General features: G+C 48.0%; 1 long non-coding RNA gene across 2 annotated transcripts; it reads left to right on the top strand.

Annotated features, from left to right (window-relative positions):
• The first annotated feature begins 2,955 nt into the window (after positions 1–2,955).
• Positions 2,956–5,770, top strand: LOC310923614. 2 transcript variants are annotated; one of them, XR_014592654.1, is made up of 5 exons: positions 2,956–3,011; positions 4,551–4,713; positions 4,986–5,100; positions 5,383–5,455; positions 5,553–5,770. It is a non-coding gene; the product is annotated as an uncharacterized lncRNA (long non-coding RNA). The 2 variants fall into 2 exon arrangements; XR_014592655.1 differs by lacking the exon at positions 2,956–3,011 and having other exon boundaries at positions 4,712–5,100.
• Positions 5,771–6,000: the final 230 nt, after the last annotated feature.

Genomic DNA, 6,000 nt, shown 5'->3' with positions numbered 1-6,000 from the left:
TCCCCAGGACTTGTCCCATTCCCCCCACACCCAGACTGAGCAACAAGGCAGAGCAGCTCCAGGCCAAACACACCAACACCCGTGACACAGGACAGGACAAAAGGGGGGACACAACAGGGACAGAAATATCTGGGCAAGAAGAATGACCCTGAGGACCGAGAGAACTCGCAATGAGATGACCAAGGTCAGACCGATGGAGAGCTGACCAGGCTCAGAGAACCCTGCAGGAAGAAGATGCCAATGGGATCACTGATCCCAAGAAAGGCAGAGATGGATGCCCGAGAATCCTACGGTCAGAATCCTCCACTGAGCTGTGCACTTTTAGAAGACCTAATCTGCCAGAATGGATCACAGCAGGGCACAGCTGTGGATACAGCTCAGAACAAGACCTGGAAAGGCACCAGCCTGGATGGTTGTGGAGAGAGATGGATTCTGATGTGTGTCTGAGCACCTGAGTCAAAGTTCAATGATATCAGTGCCTGTCCAAGGAACAGGGAGATGTTAAGAACGATGCCTGGGGTTTCCAAAAGACCCCTTGAAGGGTTAAGGCAAAAGACACACAAAACAAAACACACAACAGACACAGAGTGCACAACAGACAAGTGACACGACATGCCCTAGGACTGCTCTGCCCTGCACACCTCAGCACTGTGAGACCTTCCCTTCACGTGCCCTAAAGGGGTCACATCTTGGACATCCCCATCTCCAAACCCGACCCAAAAATCCCTTCCGGTGACTCCCAACCCACACCCCACTTTCACCCCCTCTGTGGCTTTGAGCCCTTCACTTATCTCTGGGATGTTCAGGGATGAGAATCCACATCAGGGGCCAAGGAAGGCTGTCTCTGCCTCAGGGAAATTCCTGCTGTCTCAGTCAGGTGCCATAAAGAAAACCAAACATCCATGGATGATCTCAGCAGGGCTGTTGGCAGGCGGGTGAGAGGATCTCAGTGTAATACAAGTGGACGACATGAAACACCCAAACAATAATGGAGGCTTAGAGTTACACCAGAAACAGCACTACCCTGACCACACAAATATATCAATTTTAGAAACAAAAACACAAACAAAAGTCCACCAAAAAAAGTACCAAGTCTTCGTACTTATAGCCAAGCTACCAAATATAATAAAGATAACCCAATGTCCATTCCCCTCAAAAAGCCTCCAAAATATAGACTCAGAACCCCCCCAACTTAAAGACCTGTCTCTAAACAAATAAGAAGCAGAAAACCCATGTCTTTTGACCTATATAAATTCATTAACCTATCAAAAATTAACAGCACCAAAACAAATTATTTCTACTCTAATAAACTCACAATATCTCAAAGCCATCAAAACAAACAAACCACCTAAATTCACACAAAACCAAGAGATTCATTTGAGTACAAAGATATCTCCTAAATTATCCATAACTATAAAACATGTACCATAGTCAAGCACGCTAAAAAAACAACCCCCTATAATACAATAAACAATAATCTAATTATAAATTTTAATAAATCCTATAAAATTACCTACATCACACTGTGTCTAGGCCGCTAAAACAAACATAACACACTTGCCATGATAAAAGCCACCACTAAAAAAACCTCCCCCATACCTCACACCACAGCCTATTACACCACTGTAAACCTTTGAAAACATACCCTTGAAAAACACATTTTCCCTAAAAAGCAGTTCAACAACAAAACTCAGTTCAAAAATACTCTGGACAACATGCAAACTATGAAACCCAACATGAAATAAATACACCATATTTCCCTCATCATGTGGCATCTACAAAATAAATAACACTACACAATAAAACATTAAAAACCACCTTAAAACCACAAAAAAGAAAAAACTAGCTCTGTCCAACCTGAATCCCTACATATAATACACAAAACCCCAATAATACACACCAGAAGCCTCTCAAAAAGAAGCTACTTAAATTAGTTCTACCTCAAATACAAAAAAATCCACTATAACATCATCTTTACTCAAAAACCAAGTTGCACACAATAAATAACACCAAAAAAGTCAAACAAAATGCTACATACTACCAAAGAACCCAATACTGAATAAAGAACACATAAACATACACAACTCATTAAAATTCTAGGTGAAAATGAGTTTCCTCCAGTTCAAACATAGAAAACTACAGAAGAGGAATTTTTTTTTTCGCAATTTCAACTTCTTTTATTTCCATAACTCCTTTTTTTTTCTAGGAGCACCAGGGAGGGATTACTAAGATAAAGCTGAAAAGGAAACAAAGCCCCCTCTATAAACCCACACTGGCTTACCTTCTGCTGATGCTCGGTATAAAGGCTTATCCCTCATTACCTCCCAAAGTGATGCTCCAAATCCACGTGCTCCCACCTTCACTCCATGAACCACGTCCAAGACCTCAGGATGAGCTCCTCACACCCCACGGCCGATACCAAACCGAGCTGAGGCTCCCCCTCTTAAACCGTCCCCGGCCAGAACCGCCCCTCATTATCCATTACAGCTCCCACTGTCCATTACAGCCTGGTCTGTCCCCTCCTCATCCTAGTGGCTCACACCTGTGGGGGAGTGGGTCCGGGGGGAACCGGAGCCGGGATCTCTGCCGGGGCCGGGGGGAGGCCGGGGCAGGGGATCGGGACCGGGGGAATCGGGGCCGGGGGAAAGCGGGGCCGGGGGGAACCGAGGGAGAGCGGAGCCCCCGGGCCCTCAGCGCGGGCGGGGCGGGGCCGGGGAACCGGGGCCGGGGGGGATCGAGGCCAGTGCCAGGGCCGGGGAACCGGGGCCGGGGGGAACCGAGGTCGGCGCTGAGGGAGGGGCGGAGCTCCCGGGCCCTCAGGGCGGGGCGGGGCGGGGCCGGGGCGGTTCTTGGGGCCCGCTGTCCAATCAGCGCTGCCCATGCCTGAGCGAGCCCGCCAATCGCGGGCCGGGCGGGGCTTCAAAAGGGTCCCGGAAGAGGCTTCTGGGTTTATGGCTCGGTGTGGAGCTCTCTGGGCGGTCTGTGGGGTGTCCCTGGGCTGTTTTAGTGCGGTAAGACTATCCTCATTTATTTCCCTGCAGGGTATGGTGTGTGGGACTGTATTGAGGTATACGTTATATGGTGGGTAGTAACAGGTGCAGCTGGGGTTGGGTTGAGAGCCCGTTGTTCCGTGCCTTGGTCGGAATTTGCCTTAGAATTGCACGACCTTTTCCTCTGGGCGGCTGGGAATATGCTGGGAGTATGAATATGCTGAGCCTTGGTGTTTTTGCAAGTGAGAGGGAGACACGTACTTTTGGGGTATGTTGTTTGGGGAAGGTACAGAACTTTGCCTACCTTGGTTTTTTCCCTTTAATCTCTTGCAGTGCATGGGTCTCGCTGGGGTCTGATGCTGAATGTATTAATTAGGCTTTAACTGGGACAGAACATGGCAGGAAGAAACAGTCTTTTGAGGTTGATTCATAAAGTAACTTGAATAATAAAATTTCTGTGGAAGTTACTATAGAATTTGTAAGAGGTACTTATTAGAAGAGGAGGCAGCTTTTGAGTAATGTGAGTTATTTCTGCTAGTTTAAGTTTTCCTTTTCAAGGTATTGGGCATCTGCAAGTTTGCCATAACTTGTGAAGTGCCAAGGCCTGAACAACAGGCCCTGAGCTCAAGTTGACCTGGAGATAAAGGTTTAAACCAGATGTTGTGTTTGCATCCCCTCAGTAGTGAAATAGCCAGGATCATTAGTGTTCTGGACTAGGTCAGTGCTCATTAGTGAAGCATGGCTTGACCTTCCTGCGTTCAGAGGCCGGACAGGGCCCCGAGATCAGTCCTGTGGCCTCGTTGGGAGATGCAGTGCCGAAGGCAGCTCTTGCGTGGCTCTTGAAGCCCTGGCCAGGCTTTGGGCACATCCAGGAGGAGGCTGAGCCCAGCTGTGCCTGCAGTGGGAGTTGCGTGAGCCCGTTCATTGCCCGCAACTGTGTGACCTGGGCCCTGTCCCGGCATGGCCAGAGCCTCTTTGCCTGATGGTGGACACACTCGTGGGAATTCCCAGTTCTCCAGGGCTGGGCTGTGACAGGGGATTCCCAGCTGCTGTGTGGCTATGGAGGGTGAGGAAGCCTCAGAGTCCCTGGTGTTGGACCTCAGTCCCTGTAGGTGATCTTGGGTAGCAGTGCTGAGGGACACTGCTGAGCTTCTCCTTGGGGGTTCTCTGCTGCTTTGAGTAGGGAGATGCACATTTCCATCTAGCTCAGGATTGCTTGGGCAAACGAACAGAGCCCTGGAAGGTCCTTGAATGTGTGGGGTTTTTCTCTAGTCCTGGCTTAGAGTAACCTTCTGTCCTAAAGGGATCGAGCAGCACTTGCTGCTGCTGGGAGACTTCAGTTCCTTTCCTTCCAAATGTTTGGAATGCTCTGTAGCTGATGTGCTGCTATCAACATGTGCAAGGTTCCTGTCTTTGCAGCATATTTTATCGTATTCCCCGTGAGATTGAATGTCCCTGCAGTGATTTGTGACCTGCTGAAATGTTAAAGCCAAGCGAGTGATAAGCTCATTGTTTTTCCAAATGTGTCCTTTTACCTCTGTTTTGCCTCCCCATTAATAGTAAAATAAGGCCATTCTCCCTGTTGGTGTCTGTGTCCATTCTCCTGCCACTGTGGACCGGAAAAACACTCGGTCACTGGTCACTGCCTGGAGTGGTGCAAGGAGAGATCCCAGGGCAGCCACCAAGTCTCCACTTGCTCCTTTTCCCTGGTGAGCTCCTTGGGGTGAGTGCAGTGATCCCTGAGGATGGAGAAGGGCTTGGAATGAGGGAAAAGACTTGGAGAAACCATTTTCCAGAAGGATGTGAGCCTGAAGGTTTGTCCGTTATCTGGTGCTTTTGTCCATCTCATGTGTTTTCTGTTTTTAATGATTGTTTAAGTTCGAGGACACTAATTTCAAAATGAAGAGGGCATTTCTAGGGCATATTTTTTTATGATTTTTATGCCTTTTTGTTTTGTGGAAAGAATTAATTTTGTTTTCATGTTTTGTCCTTCAGGACGTGCAGAAGCTCAGTTGACCCTCCCACACCGAGCAGTGCCAGTGCACAGCAGTGAAATGCATCAGTTGTTGTCTGAATGGATTAAACCTGTTGGTGCTGCTGTTGGTTCACTGTGAGGATTTGTTGTTCCTATGCACTTGGGGGGCTTTGGCCACGCTCGGGGGGATGTAAAATAAGCACTGGGGGCTGCTCTGGATATGTGTGCTCTGGACATGAGCACTGGGTTTGGCAGCGAGGCTGAAGGGTTTGTGAGAGCAGAGCAGGGAATGGACAAGTCAGCTCCAGCAGGGTGAGGTATATCTGCTTCTGCTTCCAGAAGCTTGTAATTTGTGGAAATTTTAAAGCCTGTGGCTGTAATTAGTAGTAATAATAGTGCCCTCTTTTATCTCTTAAGGTCCCTGGCCAACATGGAACAAGAACTGACCCAGAACTTGTTGGTGCCCTGGTAGAGAGAGAAGTAGCAAATGGTATTGAGAGAATTTCTGTGGGGATATGTGAGATCCTGGTGTTCCTGTGAGCTTAAGAAATGATCTGCAATGAAAAATATATTTTTTTTTTCTACAGGAGAATCTGATGTGGAACACGTGACCCAGATGACTTGATGTGACTTCTTGAAACCTTGAAATAAGGTGGTATTAATCTTTTTGGATAGAAGCAAAGCATTTGCAAGCACTTGGCAGAAGCCTATGAAAGGTAAGTGACGGGCTAAGGACACGAGCAGGAAAACATCTGGGGCTGTGATTTGATTTCACAGAGGGTTATGGATTCCTGTCTCAAATGTCCATATGGCAGTGGAGCTGGATCTATATGCCCCAGTGGAGAGGCAGGATTGTCCTGTGTTCCTGGCTTTCTAGAGGCTGGAGTGTTGCCCAAGGAAGAGCATCCTGGTTTTGCTGCTGTGTTCAGGCACCAGCAGCCAGGAGTTGTTTGGTGCCTCGTTCCAGAAGCAGCAGGAACCTGGATTTCTGTCTCTAGGATTGTCTTGCTGTCCAAGGCTAAAGGTGAGTAGCAA

Source organism: Zosterops lateralis, assembly GCF_965231275.1.
Source record: "Zosterops lateralis genome assembly, contig: HAP1_HAP1_SCAFFOLD_139, whole genome shotgun sequence".
Classification (NCBI taxonomy): domain Eukaryota; kingdom Metazoa; phylum Chordata; class Aves; order Passeriformes; family Zosteropidae; genus Zosterops; species Zosterops lateralis.
The sequence above is the reverse complement of the archived record's forward strand: the minus strand, read 5'-3'. Positions and strand labels throughout refer to the sequence as shown.